Source organism: Oryx dammah, unplaced genomic scaffold (genome assembly GCF_014754425.2).
Source record: "Oryx dammah isolate SB20612 unplaced genomic scaffold, SCBI_Odam_1.1 HiC_scaffold_2, whole genome shotgun sequence".
NCBI lineage: Eukaryota > Metazoa > Chordata > Mammalia > Artiodactyla > Bovidae > Oryx > Oryx dammah.
The window spans coordinates 96,891,900-96,916,756 of NW_024070186.1; the positions used below are offsets into that span (position 1 = coordinate 96,891,900).

At 36.8% G+C, this 24,857-nt stretch overlaps 1 protein-coding gene across 18 annotated transcripts in view; it reads left to right on the forward strand.

Annotated features, from left to right (window-relative positions):
- Positions 1–24,857, forward strand: part of ZBTB20 (zinc finger and BTB domain containing 20) — an 838,376-nt gene that overhangs the window by 190,423 nt on the left and 623,096 nt on the right. For 2 of the 18 annotated variants that reach the window (XM_040224195.1, XM_040224209.1), the window contains one exon: positions 3,142–3,220. The exons of the other annotated variants lie outside the window; for them this stretch is intronic. The gene's annotated coding sequence lies outside the window, so the exon portion shown is untranslated. The remainder of the gene's footprint in view (positions 1–3,141; positions 3,221–24,857) is intronic. 18 annotated transcript variants of the gene reach the window in all.

Here is a 24,857-nt window from a genome sequence, read left to right on the forward strand (position 1 = left end):
CACGGCATCAGTCTCTTCTGACTTTCTTCCTAAGCCCCTTGTTATCCCCTTGATATCTCTTTTGTCGGCATGTTTTCTGATATCCAGTTGTCAAGTGTTGGTGATCCTAAAGTCTAGTCCAACAGGCTTCTATCCATAACCAGTATTTTTGGGTGTTGGTATAGCCATAACACATTGAGATGTTTTTAGAGGATGTACTGTAATTATTTTAAGGTCTTTTTTTGTGGGGGGATCATCTTTCAAAGGTTATATTTAAATATACAGTCTTGTATTGTTTATTATGGGCTTCCCTGGTAGCTCAGCTGGTAAAGAATCCGCCTGCAATGTAGGAAACCCTTGTTCGATTCCAGGATCGGGAAGATCCCCTGGAGGAGAACATGCAAGCTATTCCAGTATTCTTGAATGCCTGTGGACAGAGGAGCCTGGAGGGTCGCAAAGAATAGGACACGGCTGGGCGACTCAGCACAGCACATATTATGCGTTCTTGCCTGCTAAGTCATTTCTGTTGTGTCGGACTCTGTGCGGCCCTATGGACTGTGGCCCACCAGGCTCCTCCACCCATGGTATTCTCCAGGCGAGAATACTGAAATGGGTTGCCATGCCTTCCTCCAGGGAATCTTCCTGATCCTGGGATCAAACCCACGTCTCCTGTGGCTTGTGCATTGCACATGGGTTCTCTACTGCCAAGCCACAGGGGAAGCCCATTCTTTGTTATAGTAATATAGTCAACCACATGCCTCCCGGCAAACTCTTATGGTAAATTCATTTTGTTTTTGAACAACAAAATGTTGTTCATTTTGTATTATGAACAACATAACTTTTGTTCTAATTTGTACATCTTATAAAATCTTCCTGATGTTTATGCTTTAATATTAGGCCATCAGTTTCTTAATCTATATATATGAGGAGCCATACCAGCTCCTTAGGATTCCATGGTGCTATGGCTTCATATTTTACTACTGAAGAGGTCAGTGAACTGGAAAGGATGTGAGGCTATCACTTTGACTTACATAGTCAAAGCTTATACAAATGGTTGCCTGTCTTATCTGTTATTCATCTACACTTCACATTTTACTTCCTATTTACTTCCTATAGTTCCATGTGTTTGGAAATATACATATATATTCCTAATTCTGTGTTTACTTAAAATTTTTTGCACATTTTTTCTTTGAACTGTTGATCAAAATATTTTTTAACATGTGAATCGATTTTATATTATGTTTACTGCACTAACCAATGCTTATTTAACCCCACAGGAAACCCGGATGTGAGAGTCTCAGTTAACCAAGTGAGGTTTAAGATTTTCAAGTGTCTTACAGTTTTGTGCATATTTCCCTTCTTTGTCTTTGGTTAACAAGGTTTCTTCTAAACCCTTTCTTTTGTGATTAGATCGCACTGCCAACGTATTTTCAGTTCTCTGTAAAAATGGCCACTTTAGAGACAGGTTAGTTAGATATTCAGGACAGTTTTCTTCTTAGTCAGATACCATTTAATGCTAGTGATTTATCTGTGTTTAACTTATTAATGAATTTTAGGACAAGCTTTGTATTTGTCATTATTTTGAATCCAGAACCTCTAAATTTGTTTACTTCAAATACATCTGAGGCATGGGAATCTACTTAATGCCTTCCATGTGCATGTGTGTATGGGTGTACGTATTTGCTTAGTATATGCATATAAATTTTTATTATTTAATAAAAATATCTTTGAATTTCTGCATACTACTAGCTGATTTATTTCATTGGTGTAAAAAAATCAACAGACAAAGTTGAAATAAGAGCAATAAAAGAATACTCACTTGGTTTTGGTGTTGGTGTTGCTGTCTCTGCAAATTGGGCTTCATTTTCTTTCTTATGGATTTTATTTATTTAATCTTACCTATAGCTAATGGATTTCCTTTCTCAATTTGAATAATTTTTACTGCACATTTGCAATGTGCAATCTATCTGGATTTGTCCCCAAGATCTTTCTCTATGTGGTCTTCTTTACTCATTTGAGCAGTCTTTCAACTTAAAACAATTAAGCGGTCTCTCTATCTTCACATTTCTTTGTCCATTTTATCATTTAAATATACAGTATATTATTCTCCATTTCCACTTTTATCTTCCTTCATGTCCATCTTTTTGTTTCTTCACATTTTATCCAATAAAATATTTGAAGGTAATCTGTAAACTGTGTGATTTTCTGTTTTAAAAACACTCCTTTAGGGTTTGTTTGTTCATCTCTAACTAATCATCCTTTGGTGCTCGTTACGAGATGTGAGGGAAGTGAGAATTCTATTTAGTTCCTCTTGGGATCCTGGAAGGAAAATAGCTGGGTAGTTTGGAGTAGTTGTGAATTTTAGGTTCTGGTCTATTTAAATCTGGGTTTACATGTAGTTTGGTCCCCAGCTAGCCAGAGATTGGAAATTTTGTGAAAAATTCAAATGCAATTTTATCATTTTTGAGTAATTTATAAATTTAGACTATTTCTCTTGATATCTTCAAAATATCTATTATTTAAAACTTGGGAGAGTAATTCATCTGTAAAGACTATACTCTGCTCCAGAGAAGAAAAAATTACCCCACTCAAGTGCAAATGTAAATATTATGCTTCAATGGGATGTTACCAGCAGATTCTGTCTTTATTTTCAAAATTTTATATATTATACTGTTCCTAGATTCTGTGGGTAAGAATGACAGATGAAGCATTATGAGCTGTTTATCACTGTCATAAAAAATAAGTCATAGGAAGTAAATATCTGGACTCTAAAAAATATTACAATTTCAGTTCTTTAGGCCAGAGACCATAATTTCTCCTTATTGGATTTTGTCTATAGAAGAGAGGATCCACCAAAAGTAAATAGTCAACATAAACTGACAGTGAAAATTCCTAAAGTTTAGCCTTGAAAGGAAGCTTTATAAAGTGTCTTTGTAGCCTTAAGGAAAACCTCCCTCCTGGAATGCTATGTATTAAAAAGTACAGATACTTGTGCATTTTTAGTACATTGTGTGGGGAGTGACATACGTGGAACTCCATTAATAGCAATTTATGTTGTGTTCTTTTCATTTCATTTTGCTAATGAATTTAGTATCAGATTGATGGGTGCTTGGAACAGAAGGCTTAATTTGCAGTTTAAGTAGAACAGTATATATTTTCCAGATAAGGGCCTACAAAGTGATCTCCATTGGAAGTGAAGCTCACCATACGAAAGGATACTTGGAAACACTCTTTTCAGCAGGTATGAATTGAGTTAGAGATCTTTGATCTATAAATTCACATTTCTTTATAGAGGGGGACATCACCTCCCAGGTAGCATTTGGAAATGGCTGGTTGTTACAATAACGGGAAGCACTACTGGAATTTAGTAGATAGGGAAAAGACATGACCTTAAGTCCTACAATAGGTGGACTAATTACTTAAAAGGTGGCATGATCAGCTCTCAAAGCCAATATTTGGGCAATCAGAGAGGTATCACTTATAGTTAGTAGTTTTCAAGCATTTTCATAAACCACAGAAAGAAATGCATTTAAATCATGGCTTTGTATGCTCATATAGATATATATATACACTGAAACAAACATTTTACAATATTTACCCTCTCTATGCATGATACCATTTTTCCATTCTATCCATGATACTAATATTTTCCATTCTGTCAATTTTATCTCGTTCTATCCTATGTTTCCTTTTCTTTAAAGTCTAAAACCACTATCTTAATTTCAAGACCACTGGACAGTTTAATGTTTTAGATGCCTTTAAATTTCCTAGTAAGATCAGGATAAAAGACAGAATAACTTGCCTTAGTTTGCCTTGGTTTCCTTTTATTCTAAGCAGATTTAGAATTTCCATATGAGACTGTGGTCCAGATTTCTTTGGGGGAGAGGCCTGGGCCTATAGCCAGCTGTCCTGATATGAGGCCTAATTGCCACCTTGCCCCTCTGTTGCTAAGGGATAAGGAAGGGATAGGGGTGATAGCTAGGGAAGGGAAACAGAGAGCACTACCCCAGCTCACTGCTGGCATTTGGATCTAAAGACTCAAAGTTGCCCCTGTGGTACATATTAGAAACCACATGGTGTTATGTGAAAAGGTACAAAGTTCAGTGAGATGAGAGTAAAACTCTCTGCTCTTCCTGTCAGAGTGAGTCATCTGTAAACTGTGGGATGGTGACTTGGCATATTGGGTCTCTCCCTTGCATATTGTTGATTGAGGCAAATGTGGAGTCAAGTAGCCTTCATGATTTGGTGCAGTGTCTAATTTATCACGGTTGTATAAAGTTAACCAACTTTCTTGGCTTCTCAGAATATTGTCAAAGTATTAGTTTGTCAGAGTATTTTTGATCAGCATAATTATTGATGGCAGTTCAGTTCAGTTCAGTTGCTCAGTTGTGTCTGACTCTATGTGACCCCACGGACTACAGCACGCTAGGCCTCCCTGGCCATCACCAAATCCTGGAGTTTACTCAAACTTATGTCCATTGAGTCACTGACGTTGATGGCAAGCCTACCGTTATACCTTAATTTTCTTCATGTCTTTTACCTAAAATGATTATATCAATTATATCTATTCTCACCTGAAGGAGAGAAAGGTTAATTTGGGGAAACAAAGCTGCCCTAATGATTTCAGTATGTCTTCCTCATGGGGGTCCATTGTTTGCCTATTTTTAGGATACCTACCCTGCTCTCTAAAGTCGTAAGAAAATCTACAGAACAGGGTTTAGTCACACAGAGGGGAACTGAGCATGGGTAATTTTCTGCTATCATCTTCCTGGTCCATGTGCTGTTCTCATGAGTATTTGTCTATCTGTTTGACTGAAAAGGCCAGGCTTTAACTTAATCTCTTGCTTTTGTTGTGTTGACCCAGTGACGAGTGCAGAATGCCTTGAGTTGGAGATTTATACTTAGGGAGTGAGATCATAGCAATCATTTCCTCATCCTATGAGCTGAGTTTATTAGCATTTTTTGCACTCTTTGTCAGTATAGTATGTTCTTATCTGGTTGTTTAGAGACCTCGGTCCTATTTGCAATAGTAGAACACTTTTAGTCTTAAATATTTAGCATTATACATGGTACTTCAGATGCATCTATAAAGTAAAACGACACTAACTGGCACCAAATTTTAAAAGGGATTTAAACAATTCGACTTAGTATGTCACAAAAGTTGCCCTTTCTTATTTCGCTCTTTCTAGATTCCTTTCCGAGTTACTTTCCACTCATTGTTTTGTGAAAATAGATACATTTATTTACAGACAAAACAAAATAAAATGTGTTCTCCTCTTTCCAACTTTTAGTTCAACTTTGCCCAGATAAACAGACTTCATAGAAAGCCAGAGTTAGAGATGGGGTGATGGAGTGACAGTTCTCTTTTCCTTTCTTCATTTGGAGCCACGATTTCTTATTTGAAGGAGAACTACCAGTGTTATAACCATCCCTTACAATGAGAAAAAGGTTACCTGTGAGACATCTTTGTGGATGATGTCAGGGCTGAGTACAAGAGCTAAGGTAATCAAGACTTGTCCCACTTGAGTTGGGCAGCATGAAAAGAAACAGTGATTTCTAAAAATTTTGTTCAAGTCCTTTGAGAGTAGTTGTCATTAAGTCAGTGAAGCCAAGATCGGAAGACAAACCCAAAGCACAATAGTGCAGCTAACAAGTGAATTCAATCCAAAAGCTAAAAATGAAGAAAAGCAATGTGGAGAGAAAAAGCAAAACATTTCTGGGAAAGCTGTGTGAAAAGAACTGAGGAAACTGTATCTTGTTTATATTGGTCCTAACCCCTTAGCATATGAATAGTATGTCTGATTGTTCATTAGTGTGCAAAGGTAGGTAGCAGGAGGCTGTTTTTGTCACCAGTTACCGCCATTTAGGAAGTTGCCCATGAGATACTGGAGTTGGAGTTGTCAGGATTCCTCCACAATCATGGAATGCTTGATTACCCTGTGCTGATGAGGGGCTGAATGCTTGATCTCCAACACACCTACCTTGGGGAGATTTTTGTATGGGATGAAGCAGAGTTCCAGACTTCTTGGTGGCCATGATCAAAGTGCTTTAGGAGCTTTGTTCACAGCGGTGATGGCTGCAAGTGAAAGCATCGTTTTTCCCTAGTTGCCCAAGATCAGCCAGGGCAGAGTGGGATCTATCTCCACAGGATTTTGTTCCAGACAGGACCCAGTGAAGTTTTTCCATTCCTCTGATATTTCCCTCGGGGAGAGCTTGGTTTCTAACAGTATTTGCTGTTGAGGGCATTTGTTGTTGTTGTTCAGTCGCTAAGTCATATCTGACTCTTTGTGACCCTAGGACTATAGCATGCCAGGCTCCTCTGTCCTCCACAATCTCCCAGAGTTTGCTCAAATCATGGCCATTGAGTCAGTGATGCTATCTAACCGTTTCATCCTCTCCTCCCCTCTTCTCCTTTTGCCTTCAGTCTTTCCTGACATCAGGGTCTTATCCAGTGAATTGGCCCTGCAAATCTTATCTTGCTTTGGAAGAAAACTGTGACTATTCCACTTTCACTTTTTCTCAGTGCTCTGTTGAAGCACGCTGGAACTGGTGCTTCTTAAACTCACTCTTTTCTTGGATGGATCTTTCTTGACTCCATAATCTCAGCTTAAATGATACTTCTTCAAAGCAACTTTCTTAGATCATTCATACCATGGCACAGTGTTTATTTCTTTCTTAGCATGTAGTCGTACCTTTGTATCTGTGGGGGAATTGGTTCTAGAACTCCCAAGGATATAAAAATCTAGGATGCTCAAATCCTTTATATAATATGGCCTATTATTTGCATAAAATCTACATACATCTCTTTTTATACTTTAGATCATCTCTGGAAATTTTAAAAAATATTTTTGATGGGTGTGTGATTGTTTGAATCCACAGATGCAGAACCTGTGGATATCAGCTGTATATGGCTCCAGGAAATTGTAAATATCTGTATCAATAATTACATTTACATTTATTATAAATGGATATAATGTGGTATATTTGGATTTATGTCTACCATTTTTTGTTTCCTGTTTATTCCTTCTGTTTTCCATTCCTCTGTTTCCCATTTCTTGTCTTGTTTTCAGGTTATGTGAACTTTTTTATCATTCATTTTAGTTTATCTATTGTGCTTTTGGCTATTTATCTTTGTATATTTTTAGGGGTTATTCTATAGGTTATAATATGTATATGTAACTTTTCGCAGCCTTTTTAGAATCACTTTTTGTCACTTCAAGCAGAATGTAGAAATATAGTCACCATATAAGTTCTTTTACTCTCAAAGTCTTGCAATGTTGTTGTTATATATTATCTTTGTGTATATGTGTGCTTAGTTGCTCAGGTGTGTCCCACTCTTTGCAGTTCCGTGGCTGTAGCCTGCCAGGCTCCTTTGCATTCCACCAGAATCCATGGGGATTCTCCAGGCAAGAATGTTGGAGTGGATTGCTATGCCCTCCTCCAAGGGATCTTCCCAACACAGGGATTGAACTCAGGCCTCCCACATTGCAGGTGGACAGATTCTTTACTGTCTGAACTACATTTTCACATGCATTGAAAATTGTATCAGATAATGTTGAGACTTTTTTCTTTCAACTATCAAACATATTTTAAAGAACTTAGAGGAGAACAGGTCATTCTGTTTACTCATGTAAACTCATTTCCTTCTGCTTTTCCTTTGTTATTGATGTAAAAAGTTTCCTCTGGTATCATTTTCTTTCTGTCTGGAGAATTTCCTTTAGCAATTCTTTCTTTTTAAATATAAGTTTATTTATTTTAATTGGAGGCTAGTTACTTTACAGTATTGTATTAGCAATTCTTCTGGCAACCAATTTTCCTAGTTCTTTTTCACCTGACAATATCTTTATTTCACTTTGATAAAGCTATTTTTTACTGTATATAGAATTCTATGTTGATGGTTCTTTTCTCTCAGCACTTTAAAAAAAAAAGCATATCATTTCCTTCTGGCTTCTGTGATTTCTGATGAGAAACCCATGGTCATTTGGATCATTGTTCCCTTATAGGTAATGTGTAATTTTCTCTAGATGATTTTAAGATATTTCTCCTTATTTTCAGTTTCCTTAGTTTAGTTTTCACGTATCCAGATGTAGGTTTTTATTGCTGTTGTTGTTATTGTTGTTTGTTTGTTTCTATTCTGTTCAAGTTTGCCATTCTTGAACCTGTATATTTATGTATTTCACAAAATTTGGGAAAATACTAGTTGTGGTTTCTCCAATTTTTTTTTTTTTTAGCACTAAACTCTTTTTCCTTTCTTTCTGATACTATGATGGCATGAGTGCTAGATTTTTTTCTTATTATCTCACAGGTCCTTCAGCCTATATTATTTTTCTCTTTGTTGGTTCATATTGAATCTGCCCTGTTTTAAAGCTCAGTGACCCTTTTCTCTATCATCTTTATTTTGTTATTGAGTGATTTTGTTATTGATTGTATTTTTATGTTTCAAGACTATTTCTTGTTGGAGCATTTTTATGATAGCTAATTTTAAATCTTTCTTAGATGATTTCAACATCTGTCTGATTTCAATGTTTGTGATTGTCAGTTATCTTTTCTCATGTGGGTTGAGATTACCTAGTATTTTTGGATTGCAACCTGGACTTTTTTACATTATAAGATTTTGAATCTAATTTAAATTCTGTAGAGAATATTGGAAATTTTGTTTTATTTAGTATGTAATTAATCTGATTAGGTTGAGGTCACAAGTTAAAAGCTGCCTTCTATGGTTTCAATGCCAGTTTTATTTTCAGTGCTTTTTCAGATCTGTATGTGTACAGTGGTCAATTAATATGTTAATTTAGTTTTCAATTTCTTTTGTATACTGATTAAAATCAGCTCTGCGTATATGTAGCTTGAAATGAACCATATATAATGTAATATTCCATATATAGAGAGATATAATATAATATTCAATTAGTAAAACCAGTAGCAACAGATAAATATCAGTGTTTGTCCTAGGAGATCCAGAACTGGAAACTTCAGTAAAATGAAGCAATTATAATAGAAGTTGAACAGTGAGAACCTAGATGAGCATACCTACTTAGACAACTAGAAAAATCTTACAAGTTGAATATATTTTGAAACAATGAAAATAAGTAAAGCTACTAATTAATTATTCCAAGGGCTGTAGAATGTTTAGATATCTTTGACTTATCTTCCCTTTTGCCCTGCTAATTAGAGACATATCTTCCTTTCTAACTTGTAAATTGTTTATCACACACCTGCTAACCAATTGCCTGTTTTAAAACTGCTATGATTGATAGAAATTAGTTTATACAAGATTTCTATACAAAATTAGTTTATACAAAAGTAGTTTATACAAAATTTGGAAAAATTTTGCAAATTATGGATTCTTTTGATTTGAAAGTATTAAAAAACAAACTGAAATAGGAATCAGGTGGCCAATAACCTAGCTCCAGTTTTGTGTTGCTGTCAGGCAAGTCTCTTATCTTCTTTGGATTCTAATTTCCTCCTTCATAAAATGAGACATTTTAAAGCATTTACCTTACATTTTCAAAAAATCATCATGAAGATCAAATGAAAAGACGTATTATAGAAGTCTTTTCTAAAAGTAAAAAGTATTATGTAAATGTAGGAGATTGTTGTTACCCTCATCATCATTCATTAGTGGTACTGATGATAGTGGATGACTATAGCACTGCTGAGAAGCATAAAACAATTTTGATACAAATTTTCTCTAGTTTGCCTGATGATAAAGTCTACTTTCCTCTCCTACAACTTATTTTCATCCTTTGTATTTTTATTCTGGTTATGTTATTATTTTTTTTATGGCACCAAATTTGATCTGTGAGTATTATGAGATCAATCAAATAACAAGCTTGGATTAATTCCTTGATCAGTAACCATGAGTTATAAATTCAGTGAATTTTGCAAACTGGGATAAGATTAAGAATAGGTCCCCTAAGATCCCTCCCTGAATGAATTTTACTCATTGTTGAGTGGAGAAGCAACAGTCTCTTGGAGCAACTTACTGAATTACAAAGAAGAAACAGTTTGTCCTTAAAGCATTATGAAATTCATGGAATGAATGATATTCACCCAAGGACAATTTTGTAACATAAATATAGAATATATTGGTTTCTTTGAAGGGTCATGTATTATTTTAATTCATGTAATGATTAAATTAGTTACTTGAAGATCACAGATTATTAATGGATGAACTCTAAGTGAAAAAAAAAGTATGCATAGGCTGAATAAAAAGATAGGTATGCATTACATCAGAGATGTCAATAAAATATACCTGAAAAACACATTTTTGTAATTAGGGAGGAAGACAGCAATCTATGAAACCTTTGCTTGTGAGCTTTTTAAACTTACATGCAGAGTACATTATGTGAAATGCTGGTCTGGATGAAGCACAGCTGGAATCAAGATTGCTGGGAGAAATATCAATAACCTCAGATATGCAGATGACCCCACACTCATGGAAGAAAGTGAAGAACTAAAGAGCCTCTTGATGAAAGTGAAAGAGGAGAGTGAAAATTCTGGCTTAAAACTCAACATTCAGAAAACTAAGATCATGGCATCTGGTCCCACCACTTCATCACAAATAGATGAGGAAACAGTGGCTGACTTTATTTTTGGGGGCTCCAAAATCACTGTAGATGGTGACTGCAGCCATGAAATCAAAAGACGCTTGCTCCTTGGAAGAACAGCTATAACCAACCTAGACAGCATATTAAAAAGCAGAGACATTACTTTGCTAACAAACATCTGTCTAGTCAAGGCTATGGTTTTTCCAGTAGTCATGTATGGATGTGAGAGTTGGACTTTAAAGAAAGCTGAGCGCTGAAGAATTGATGCTTTTGAACTGTGGTGCTGGAGAAGACTCTTGAGAGTCCCTTGGACTTCAAGGAGATCCAACCAGTCCATTCTGAAGGAGATCAGTCCTGAATATTCATTGGAAGGACTGATGTTGAAACTGAAACTCCAATACTTTGGCCACCTGATGTGAATAACTGACCCATTGGAAGAGACCCTGATGCTGGGAAAGATTGAAGGTGGGAAGAGAAGGGGGTGACAGAGGATGAGATGGTTGGATGGCATCACCGAATCCATGGACATGAGTTTGAGTAAAGTCCGGGACTTGGTGATAGACAGGGAGGCCTGGCGTGCTGCAGTCCATAGGGTTGCAAAGAATCGGACATGACTGAGCAACTGAACTGAACTGAATGGAAGTAAATTTCTACCCTGAGAGATTTTGACACACTGCAATATAGGACACCTTCCACAGTTTGAAGAGAGTCAGAAATGAATGGATGATGTCCTGTTTTCTTCATTTAGAAGAATTAATAAAATTATAATCACACTCTGTCACTCATGTCCATATTGAAGAGAATCTAAAAAGCAATGAAATGCACTATACTAGAAATATGTATTTACTATAAACACTTTTAGAATATAGATATAAAGCATACATTTTCTCACATTATATTGTGATCTTTGATTTACTTGCACAGTGCCTAGCATATGATGACTCTCAAAAAATTATTGTTACATGCTGGAAAATGAATACGCTAATGAACACACACAAGAATATGCAGACAACAACACTCTTTAGAGTGATTATAGAATACCTATACTGAAGAGTCACAGAAGAGTGTATGAAACATTAGTTTTCATTCAAGTACCCAATACCCTAATTAAAATTTTTAAAACTTCCCTTTTCAGTTCCTATCTTTAGGTTTGTTTTATGGTATGTTGGATCTATGAAGTTGTTTTCCAGAATCTTAAAGATAATATTCTTTAAATTATTTTGGTCTTGTTTTCTCAGATATATATATTTTTTTTTTCATGTCCCTACTTACTTTACATTCTAAATTTTTAAAAATATTAAGCTTTTTTTCCTTATTTTTCATACTTTTTTCTCCCAATTAACAGTCAAATACAAAATTTGGAAAAATTTAGAAAGCTCAGAAAACAATCCATATTACCATTTTGGTTTACTTTCTTCCAGTCTTAAAAAAATGTATCTTTAGAATATTTTAACCTTAATGATTATACTATATTGTGTCTTGATTGTAAATTTTACTTAAAGTATAAGTATTTTTTTCATGTAACAGCTGTAGTGTATTCTGTTGAGTAGATATACCACAGTTGGCTTCCTAGGTGGTGCTAGTGATAAAGAACCCGTCTGCCAATGCAGGAGACATAAGAGACTCGGGTTCAATCCCTGGGTTGGGAAGATCTCCTGGAGGAAAGAATGGCTGCCCGCTCCAGTATTCTTGTCTGGAGTATCCCATGGATGGAGGAGCCTGGAAGGCTACAGTCCATGGGGTCGCAAAGGGTCTGACATGACTGAAGTGACTTAGCACCCATGCACACACTATAGTTACCCAATTCTTATCCTTGGACAAAAATTGTTTTCAGCTTTCAGTTATTTTAAAAAAAGAACGTGATGAGCTTCTTTGTGCATACAGCATTTTTTTTTCTCCTAGAATTTAGAGTATTTAGTTGAGATAAATTCCTAGATTTGGAATAAAACCTTATGTGGTGGCCATAGAGGTGTCCTTTTTAGATCTCCTTTCAAAAGAGGCAGTTGTGGAGAGCACAGATCATTGACAACCTCTAGCTGTCACACTTTTGGATCTGCCACAGCATGTAGACATTCACTTGGGAGGTGTGCTTCTCCTGTGATGCTCCTGGCCTGGGAGCATGTCAGTAGTATTAGAACTGAGGCATCCTTGCACTACAGGAGAGTCTTCTAAGCAGCCGCTTTGCTCAAGGACTCCCCACCAACCTGGCTGAGACTTTCTCAGAGCTGCTCTCCATGTGAAGCTCTTCCATCCCTCTTTCCTTTCACAAGGGTCAGACTTTCATCGATGCCTGAGCAGATTCCTTGCCTAAGCCCCTCCTCCTTTATCACTCACAGGTTATTCTCCTGATAAAGATCTCTTAAGCCCAATGGTTCTTGGCACCAGAGGACCTAACCTGACATAGCATATAATCACTGTTCAGTCTCTTGATATATAGTGTCCAGTTTACTTTCAAAGCACCTTGCACCAATCTAAACCTCCATTGCAATGCAGCTTTTCAGCATGGTTCTTTTCTTTTTAAAATGTTCATTAACTTGATAGATGAAAGAATGCTATTCCACTTTTAGAATTTGTTTCCTTCATTAGACTAAATATCCCTTTTTTTTTCCATTTGAGATCTACAAAATCTATTCATATTTCATCGAGAAACTTTTCTTATAATTCATAGTCATAATTATAATACTTTTTGCTGCATTTTTGACAGTGTATTTGGATGAAAGCCTCATTCAATATTCATTTAAAGTAGTTGGGGTAAATTAAGAATGTAAGACAAATATCATGATCACTCATTTACTCAAGCCTAAATTAAGATCACAGATAATATTTATGTTTTGCTAGCAGTGGTAGTAGTGGAATCCAGGCCTACAGTATGTCTCCAGGAAAGGCATATAATTTGACATTTCTATAATTAAAACGTGTGTGTGTGTGTACATATCCATGGACATGCGTGAGTAGCAGTTGTGTAAGTGTGCAGAATTTGTTGGAAAAGAGGTAAGGCTTAAAATTCCTTTACTTCCTTGTCTTATTTTTTTTCTGTTAGTAGTCTTGCTTTTTTTCTTTTGTTTCTCCTTCACTATCTTTTTCACACCTTTATTTCCAAGGTATCCCTGATCATCTGATATTTATTAGGTAGTTAAATTATGCACGTGCCAATCTCTGTGTCCCCAAACACACATAGCTAATCAAGAATAAAACCATTTATTGTAAATTTGCCTCTAGAATGAGTCCTCCTTTCTCTGATTTTGAGGATGGATAGATACTCATTATGATCTGGTAGACAATTATAACACGCACATTTAGAGTGTAGGTGGATAGAAGAGTACTCTGTGTTAGGTGTTAAGACTTTTATTTTACTCATTTAAAGACAAAGATTTAAATGTGCTTGTTTAAATTCAACAAGCCCTTAGAGCGATGAGGCCTTGGGGGTAAGAGGTGCTTAAAACCAAATAGCACAGGAACTGAAGAAGTAATTATATGCCCTACTGAAGATGGAGCTGAACAGAGTGAGCTGCTCTGGGAACAGGAGATGAAAAACTGACTTCTATCCCAGGTATCCGTAGACCATAAAGCAGACTGGGAAACATTCATCTTCCTCTATCCTACCAACTTTTGTAAATGACAGAGCTTTTCAGATGATTTAGTAATCGGATTACATCCATTTTTTCTGCATTTTGCTTTAGTCTAAACTTAAACATTTAATTAGAAGGTTGTTTTTAATGAAGAACACAAATGTTTCATAATATAGTATATATTCAGGTTTTGAAATAGTAAGAAATAAAAAATAATTGGAGTGGAATTGCAATGTCTTTATCTCCCTGAAGACCTGCTTTTAAAAGCCACCTCAGCTCCCTCACCTTTTCCAAAAGATGTCAATGGAAGGCAAGGGGGAAGGTGGGAATCATTCTGAGCAGATTTCAGGCATACCAAAGCAGTGGGATTAATATTATGTGAAAGACTTAACCCCCTTTCCTCAGCTGCTTTGAACATAGGGGGGAGGAGGCAAAGAGGTATATATTCTTTGTTCCAAATCCTTTCCCAGGGAATCTGGTTTATGGCTTAAGAAGGCTCTCAAAAGCCTGGCAGGCTACCGTCCATAGCATCGCAAAGAGTTGATCATGCCTGGAGTGACTTAGCAGACACAGCACAGAATTGAACAGGAGGGATCAGAAGTGATCAGAAGCCCAAATGGATTCTTTTTTCATTTCTTTCAAAACTGAGGGCTCATTTTTTGATGAAAGTGAAAACCATACCTATAGAAACTAATATAATTAGGCCCATCAATCTTAACTACTAAAAAAGAAAGTTATTTTACATTTCTAGAAACATTTTTTAGGCAACTCATTGTGAATATACAAGTATGCATTTTTGCCTCTGAACATTCTTTTAAAACTTAAAAAGTTCCAAATTTCTGTTGATGAGAAGTACAAACTCCATTTTAGAATCCAGTGTTGAAGTCTGATTCTTCACAGCATTATAGCAAAACAAAAAGTTCCAGGTTAACAATGGATTCCTGAGCTTCTAAGCAAATGTGTTTTGCTTTTTTTTTTTAACACTATACTGCATGCAAATTAAAAAGGACCACATTATCATACTTTATAGCAGACTAAATGGAAGCTAAGATAATGACAAAGAAAGGGCCACAGTATGATATGTCCTGCTTGTGACTTTCACTCAAGTACTCTGGTATGGTGAGGAGAGAATGAGAGGACCCTGTTCATTTATTCAGTAATTATTTATTAAACACCGATTGTGTTCTAAACATAGAAACTGTGGTTTGAAAACTTTTAAGTACCTGATCTGTAGGACCTTACGTTCAATGGGGGAGAAAGGAGAAATATCAGGAAAGGGAATGTACAATTTCAATACAGAGCAAAGCACTATGATGAGGGAACCTTAGATTTGGGAAGTGGCAAGGTTAGTGAAGGCTTTCCAGAGGCTGTGATAGAAGGCTGAGCCCTAAAGGATAATGAGGAGTTTGCCCAGCAAGAGTCTCAGGGAGGGCTGAGGGGGGAAAAAAGAGTAAATCTCAGGCAATAGGAACGCTGTGTAGTATTTTAATAGATCATATCCTTCCATTTCTTCAGAATTTGTGTGTTAAGAGAGACAAGTAGGGGCAGTTGCATAAGAGGGGCAAAATCCCAAAGGCAGAGGGCTCTACTGGTGGAGAGGTGGATGGATTAGCATTGGAGTAAGGTGGATCCTTTGCTGTAGTAATAGTAGGCAAGGATAAATAGAAGTGTATAAAGGCAGTTGTTTGTAAGGGAGATACCAAAAGTTGATATAATGGTCTTTATTTTCTCATTGGTACAGATAGCCAATTTCTTTGCAGATGTTGAAAGAGGAGGGGTAGAATAGAAGATTTCAGGAAAGAACAAAGATCTTAAATAGCTGTCATATATAAAAGTAGAGAAGGAGTTGATTAGGGAAACCTGAAAGGATTTTTAAATAATATTTAGGGTCCAGCTATGTGGAGAGGCTGAGGCTGAGTAGTGGTTATAGTTAGTGATTCGTGAGACCATCTTTAGCTTCTGAAATATACGAATAGAGAAAGGCAAATAGTGAGACTGCTCCAGGATTGGGTCTTCACTAATATTGTGACTCTTTCTGTTTTTCTCCACCACTCATTTCTTGTCACTGAAGAGGTCTTATGACTGATACTCTGACTCTCTAAGGGTTTTCCTTTCCTCAATATTCAGCAAGTTTGGCTCAAGTTCTGCCCATGCTTAAAGTGTCAAAGATTTAATGTCCCTAGAAGATGCTTTAAGCAAATAATTAGTGGCAAGTTAGTGGATAAATATCCTAGCATCCCCCACCCCACTCCAGTACTCCTGCCTGGAAACTCCCGTGGATGGAGGAGCCTGGTAGGCTGCAGTCCATGGGGTCACTAAGAGTCAGATGCGACTGAGTGACTTCACTTTCACTTTTCTCTTTCATGCATTGGAGAAGGAAATGGCAACCCACTCCAGTGTTCTTGCCTGGAGAATCCCAGGGACGGGGGAGCCTAGTGGGCTGCCATCTATGGGGTCTCACAGAATCGGACATGACTGACGTGACTTAGCAGCAGCAGCAGCATCCTAGCATCCCCACCCTTTATGTGGGATGACTGTGAAGCATGCTCTATACTGTTTGCCAGAATAGCCCAAAAGGATTGAGCTCCAGTTCATCATAGTAGTAAGCTGCTTAATAAATGCACCCTTTATTGACTAACTTATTTCCTTTATGGCTGTGTAACAAAATACCTCTTTAGGTAGTTTGTTACTTGCTTAAAACAGTAGGATTTATTTTTTCTCACAATTCTGTGGGGTGACTGGGCTAAGCCGAGAGTTCTTCTGCTTTGCCTAATAATACCAGAATTCACTTATACAGCTGTACTTGACTGGGAGTCTGACTGGGACAGGAATGTCCATGGTGGCTTTATGTACAAGTTTGAGGCCTCAGTGCAAAGGGTGAAATAGCTGGAGTCTGAACCTCTTTTTATCTACATGCTTTCTAGTTATTCATTAGTGTAGTCAGAACTTCTTTATATGGTGTCTACATCCCAAGAAAGCAAAAAAAGTAGACTGCTAGAACTCTTCTGACCTTGGCTTAGAACTGACACAGTGTGACTTCTGCTGCAATCTAATAGCCAAAACAAGGTACAAGGCCAACCCAGATTCAAGATGGGGAACACAAACTTTTTCTTTTGATGGGTGGGGCAACATGTAAGAATAGGGATCTAGAACCACTGATGATGATCTTCACAGACTCTCATTTCCCTTCTCTGTTTCACTTTTCTCCTTCACTAGTGTTTCCAGGGATCCGATTCCAATAAATTACTCACATAGAATTCTCATCTCAGAATCTTAACCAAAAGAAGTAGAGGTAAATGAGACAGCGGGAAGCCAGAGTGTGAACACAGAGTGTGAGTAAAAGAATAAAGTGATGAGCCACAGGGTTTGGGCAGCATGAAAAAGAAGATGTTAAAGGGGTTCAAAAAGAAGCCTAGAGACACTTAGGGCCTGATGATGTCTATGATATCAAAGAACTTGACGTGTTAAGTTTGGCAGGGAAAAAAGCCTGAAAAGAAAGGATACCATGGCTGTAGGCTCACCCATGGTAGAGTGACCCTTGGTGACTCTAAGGAGCAGAAACAAATTGGGCAAAGACAAAATTTCATCAGTCTTTGAACAGGCTGCCTGCCATCACTGTGGTAGTGAGACTCACCACTTTTGAAGTCAATTCTCTGGGTTGTGCCTTAGATAAATACTCCTTCATCTTGTATTACTGTGATCCATGACACTAGATCTGAAGAAGAGGCGGATGTCAACACAAACAGTACTACCCCTGGCAAATAAGTTCACCCCAAAACAGCTTGAGAGGAATCTCTTGCCTGTCAGAGCTGTGACCCTATTGAAGTATGCCTTTTTTTTTTTAACTGGGACATAAACAATAATAAATTTAAGGGAAATAAAGAAACATCAGGGTCAAATTAGACTTAGGTGATGATGTCATCAATTAGGTAATACATGACATCATGAAAGTAACTTAGTCTTTTTGAATCTCTTTCTTCTTGTATTGTTGTTTTTGTCCAGTCACTCAGTTGTGTCTGACTCTTTGCAACCCCATGGACTGCAGCACTCCAGCTTCCCTGTCCTTCACCATCTCCTGGAGCTTGCTTAAACTCATATCTATTGATTAGGTGATGCCATCCAACCATCTCATCCTCTGTTATCCTCTTCTCCTCCTCCCTTCAATATTTTCCAGCATCAGGATCTTTTCTATTGAGTCAGTTCATCTCTGTGGCCAAAGTATTGGAGCTTGTTTCAGCATCAGTCCTTCCAATGATCATTCAGGGTTGATTTCTTTTAGGATTGACTGTTTTGATCTTGCTGTCCAAGGGACTCTCGAGAATCTTCTCCAAACAACAATTCAAAAGCATCAGTTCTTCAGTGCTCAGCCTTCTTTATGGTGTTCTTTTTGTATTGCCTGGTATTAATACCTCATCTGATTGTGATTAGGCTAAGTTATAAAATATTTGCTAAGTGCCTAGCCCAAAAGAGGGTGCAATTAAATATTAGTTCCCTTTCTCCCAATCTTCCTTTCCCCATCTTGTAAATCAGGATTCATAGGTAAAACATAATACACCTGATCTTTCTTACTGTTGTAGCTTGTCTCTAGAGAAGCATAATACATGTGGTCCACTATCAGTATTCATGTGGCCTAAAGGGTTCATTCTATCTCCCTTAGTTCTGTTCACTGCTAAGCAGTGATGAGGGAGACTGTAAGTTAGTTGCAAGTGCCCAATATGAGGAATGTTTTTCAAATGGAAGGCAAGAGGATTCATTTATACTAAGTGGCTGGACAATCTGCTTGGAAGGTATTTGGCATTCATATGGATTTGGGCAAGAAATAAGCTTCATCTGACCTCTGTTGCACTCTTATTCATTTTGTTAAAACTGATATTCAAGAGATTATAGTTATATTCAAGTAAGAATAAGTGAAATTTTCACTACATAATTTATGTTTATAGATTTTTGTGGTTTGTAAATTAAACTTGGAAGCTCTTGGCTAAATTATTTGTCTCTTCATTTCAAAAGAGGGAGTTAAATTCTTATTCTTGCTGTTGGTGTGATTATAGGTTAGTTCATTCTTTTTGCCCCTTAAAACAAAATGAAAACCAATGATATTTGATTCCAAATATTTCACAATTGAATAGAATGATTTGGAAAGGATGCAAGTCAGTTGTACATATAAGCTATATAAATAGCCTTTTAGGGATAGAAAGTTATAAATAGGAACTTGAAGGTAATTTTGTCCTCATCTTCAGGTTTAATTTAGCCTGCCAGAATTTGTAAACTGATAGAAATTGTTACTTGTTCAGATAATTTCTGCTTACATAGCATGTTCATGAGACAGAACACTAGAAAAAAAAAAATTCTTCTGCTATTCTTGATATTTCCTCAACTTGGAACATCCTTCTTTCCATAACAGAGTACTCATTCTGTTGCTTTCCTTTTTCAACTCTCACCTGCACAGAATCATCCTTGGATCCTGCTTTTGGCCCAGAAAGTGAAAGTGAAAGTTGCTCAGTGGTGTCTGACTCTTTTCGACCCCATGAACTGTACAGTCCATGGAATTCTCCAGGCCAGAATACTGGAATGGGTAGCCTTTCCCTTCAGGGGCTCTTCCCAACCCAGGGATTGAACACAGGTCTTCCACATTGCAGGCAGATTCTTTACCAGCTGAGCCACAAGGGAAGCCCAAGAATACTGGAGTGAGTAGCCTGTCCCTTCTCCAGTGGATCTTCCCGACCCAGGAATTGAACCAGGGTCTCCTGCATTGCAGGTGGATTCTTTACCAACTGAGCTATTGGCCCAGAAATTAGATGCTATTATCCAGACAGGAGACAGGCACCTGTTAGATCTTCAACTGACTGTTTGTCCTATAGGTCCACTGCTCTGCAGCGGTTTCTCCAGATTCCTCCAGCAATCCCTCCATCTCTTGCTTCCTGGACTAGCTCTGAATGCCCTGCATGCTATGTGGTTGACCACCTTCTGCAGTATGATCTCAGATACCATAATTCCCTATAGGGAATCAAGCCTGAGACACAGGGCTTTCTGTTCCTTCTTCATAGTCTTTACTGCTTCCTTCTATGCACCATTATTATTTACATATGTATGCTGCTGCTGCTGCTGCTAAGTCGCTTCAGTTGTGTCCAACTCTGTGCAACCCCATGGACTGAAGCCTGCCAGGCTCCTCTGTCCATGGGATTTTCCAGGCAAAAGAGTACTGGAGTGGGGCGCCATTGCCTTCTCCATACATATGTATATCTGTATGTATATATTCTTGTGTATATCTCTTCTGGTAGATTATTAACTCTCTAAAGGCAGACACAAAACTCTGTCTTACATGTTTGTGTCTACAAGTGAACAGTACAGCACCTTGTACCAACCAGGTGCTTAATGCATGTGTGCATACATGTTAAGTCGCTCTTTCTGCCTCTTTGCAAGCCTGTGGACCATAGCCCACCAGGCTTCTCTGTCCATGGGATTCTCCAGGCAAGAATACTGGAGGGGTTTGCCATGCCCTCCTCCAAGGGGGTCTTCCTGACCCAAGGGTCGAACCCATGTCTTCTCTTGTGTCTCTTGTATTGACAGGAGGCTTCTTTACCTCTAGCGCCACCTGGGAAGCCCCAGGTGTTTAATAAATGCTTATTAATGTTATTTGAGTGAATGGAATCCAAGCAGTTATAGACAACATTGTACTACTTATCCTGTTTTTGCTTCTAGATAATAGATAATAATATAATAATAATAGATAATGGATATAAATATAATATTAATAATAGATTATGTTATTATTTATATTATTAATACAATAATATTAATAACAGATAATTATCTATTATTTTCTATAATAGATAAATTCAGATAATAGGTATAAAAATTTCAGAATCTTAATATGCAGCATCTTTTCTTGAAATTTTTAGTCAGTGTCCACTTGTTTAATCTTCAAACTGAAAATTATTTTTAATATACCATTCACAACATTCTCCCACTCATCTGAAGTACTGATGTAAACGTAAACAAGCTTCTTATCTCTGCATGGCATGACAACTTCGGGTGTCAGCTGATGATTTACTTGAGAGTGTATGTGAGAGCCTGCATTTTTACCCCCACTTTTCTTCAAGGGACTATTTGTCTCTCTTGAATATTCTCTATGGGCCTGAAATCTGAGGGATTATCCAAACTCGTTTTGTAGATATCATGCAAGTCTTCAAATATGAAAATTCCAGAAATAAGGCTATTTAGGGACTTTCTTGGTGATCAGTGGTTAAGACTCCATACTGCCACTGCAGCAGGCATAGGTTCCATCCTTGACTGGGAGCTAAAATCCTACAGGCCTTGCAGCCAACAACAACAACAAATGGAGGCTATTTGTATAGTTGAAGAATGCTACAATTGGAAAGTAGAAAAAAAGTCTCTTCTAGCCTCATATTTCACATAAGTAAACTCAAGCCTTGATAGGAACTTTCCCAAAGTCCCACAGCTGCCTAGTAGTGGAACCATATCTTCTGATGGTTGATGGTGGTAGGGGCAGTGTTTTTTGCTGTAGCCTAATAGAATTAGATCCAGAAGCATACCAAAGGAGAAAAAGGTATCTCTTGTAGAGACTATATTCTTGCTGAATTTTAAATAGGATTTTCTTTCCTTACCATCTGATATAACCATATCCTATAATGCATCAAGATCTGAAACTAGACCTTGTAAATGCTATTGTCAACTCTAAAGTGAATTTGCTTTAGCTTCAATTGAAAAAATATTTTGCATTTGAGTGTGTCTTGTTTTTAATTTAGAAAATATAATTTACTTGGGAACTTAATTATTACTAGTTCTTGAGATAGTTTTTCAAGCTTTGAGATATGTTATGAATTACTGTAAATCTTGGCAAAGAATTTTGGACAACGATTCTTTTAGTTTCTTTTGTTTTTCCTACTTTGGTTTTGGGATCTGATGAAGGGTGTTGGTCTTGAGACATTTGACTGACATTATTTTTTTCCCACTCTCCAAAGTTTTGAGAAATATTGCTCAAAAGTTTGAGAAGTGAGGAAAAAAATATATATATACATATGTATATATATATTGACTTGCATTCTTAGCTATTTGGTGGTACATTATTTTGTTAAATTTGCTTATTATCCACTTAATTTTCCTCTTTCTTCATGTGTTATTGTTTAAGCCTCTTCCAAAAGCAAGTGATGTGTTTCTAGCCCATTGACCTCAAATCTTATCTGTACTTCTTGGTACCTATTTAGATCCTTCTATTCCCAGAATTAAGCATAATTTATGAGTTACTTCTGGTGTGGAGAAATAAATCTCTAATCAAATAACCCACCTACAAATAACAACCATAAGCTCTAACCAGAAACAAAACCAAAGAAAAACAAAACAAAATACAATGATATTAGCATTTTGGAGAATGAACAATAATAGAAGGAAGCTTTTTAGAAGGAAGTTGAAACTTGTATTAAGCAATTAGCAGAGGGTGGGGTGAGTTTCACATTTTTGTGGCTTTTCTTGAGAGCATCTGCAGTTGTAGTGGCAAAAAAAAGAAACTAAACTTCAAAAGAGAGCCTGATGCTTTCAGACTGAAGGAATATGGGAAGGGACAGGGATGCCAGAGAGTGAGAGGTGACTTAAAGAAAGAGACAGAGATGGGGAAACTCAAATTCCATATTCAAGCTCTGCCGACCACTTTTTGGCTGACCCCAAAACCATACATGCACAGGGCAGACTGAAAGCAATTGGAACAGATCTGAATAGGATAGAGTTTGCAGCTTGAGATTAGCCAAGCTAATGACTGGCTGGAACAAAAACACCAGCTTTCTCTGTTTCTGTATAACTGAATCCAGAATTTTTACCGTTAACATTGACAGTGTCCAAGATACAACCCCAAATTAGTTCAAATACAAAAAACATGGTAAATTGTAATCCTTTCTCAAAGGGAAAGAAAATCAATAGATGAAAATTCTGAAATGACTCAGATATTACAATTATCAGAAAAGAAATGGAAAGAAGCTGAATTAATTATAACAGCTGAATGAAATAAAAGAAAATATGGTTAATATGAATAAAAAGATAGGAAATATCAGCAGAGAAATTCTAAAATATGTATCTGTATTAAAGAATGAAAATTTTAGGACAGAAAAATACATTATCTGAAATAAATTACCAAGTAGGATTAATAGCATAATGGATGTGGCTGAAGGATGCGAGTGAACTTGAGATAGATAAATAGAATTCATCCAATCTGAAAAAGAGTAATTAAAAAAAAAGAATGGAAAGAATAAGCAGAAACTCAGAAGCCTGAAGGAAAATTTTAAAGCATCTACTATATATGCAGTTGAGAATGGGCAGGAAAATTATTTAAGTATTTTAAGAATAAAAGTAAAAGCTTCCTAAAGGTTTTGAAAGACATGCATATTCAAGGAGTTTACCAAACCCCAGACACAACAAATTTGATGAAAACAGTGCCTAGGCATATCACAGTAAAATTACTTAAAGCTAAAAATAATATTGCACTCAAAATTATATTTAGTGTTATTTAGATATTAAATTGTTGCATTTGAATATATTTTTTAAAGATGAAGAAACAGTAGAATACAGTCTTTTAAGTAATAGGCTTTAGTCTCCTAATATCAAGCTCTGCCACTTATTAAGTCTATGACCTTGAGACAGTTTCTTTTCTTAGAACACCATTTTCTGCCTTTATAAAATGATGATAAGGATGCAAATAACCCTATCTTATATGGATGATGTATAGATTAAATTATATATGCAGGACTCTTGGCAAATCACTTAGTGGAGGTTAAATAAATGATAGTTCTTGTTACTTTTTGTTTTTTCTTAAATGCTCTTTGCTTGGTTGTACTTCTTAATCCTTATTATAGAAAATAATTTTCCTTTCTTATAATGCCTTTTTCTAATTTGGTATGAATATTTAATAGTCTTTTATAATAAGTTAAGATGCTATTCCAATTTTTGCAGCATAGTTTTTATAACAGACTATACTGGTTTTGAAGGTTTATTGTGTTGCCTTTAAGTATACTTGGACTTGTGTAGGTACCTGTGTGTGTATGTGTGTGTGTGTGTTTATCTAGATTTCTAACTGCTTAGGTAATATTTTAATTTATAAAAATCTATCCAGGTTTTCTAATTCCTCTCAAGCTAGTTTTATTTTCAACAAAAATGTCCTTTAAGTTTTAAAATAGCTTTAATAATTGGCTCAAATAAATAGCATACAGTTGTTCATGTACATGCATGCTCAGTCACTAAGTCATGTCTGACTCCTTGTGACTGTAGCCCACTAGGCTCCTCTGTCCATGGGATTTCCAAGTCAAGAATACTAGAGTGGGTTGCCATCTCCTCCTCTATATCTTCCTGACCCAGGGATCAAACCCATGTCTCCTGAATCTCCTGAACGTCAGTTGTGTCAGACTCTTTGGGACACTGTGGACTGTAGCATGCCAGGCTCCTCTGTCTATGGAATTCTCCAGGCAAGAATATTGAAGTGGGTTGCCAGGCCCTCCTCCAGGGGATCTTCCCAACCTAGGGATTGAACCTGTGTCTTCTGTATCTCTGTGCATTGGCAGGTAGATTCCTTACCACTGAGCCACCTGGGAAGCGCTTGTGAATTTGTGAAAATGTTAGTTGCCAAGTCATGTCCAATTCTTTGTGACCCCTGACTGTAGCTTGCCAGGCTCCTTTCTCCATGGGATTTCCCAGGCAAGAACACGGGAGTGGGTAGCCATTCACTTCTCCAGGGGATTTTATCAATGCAAGGATTGAA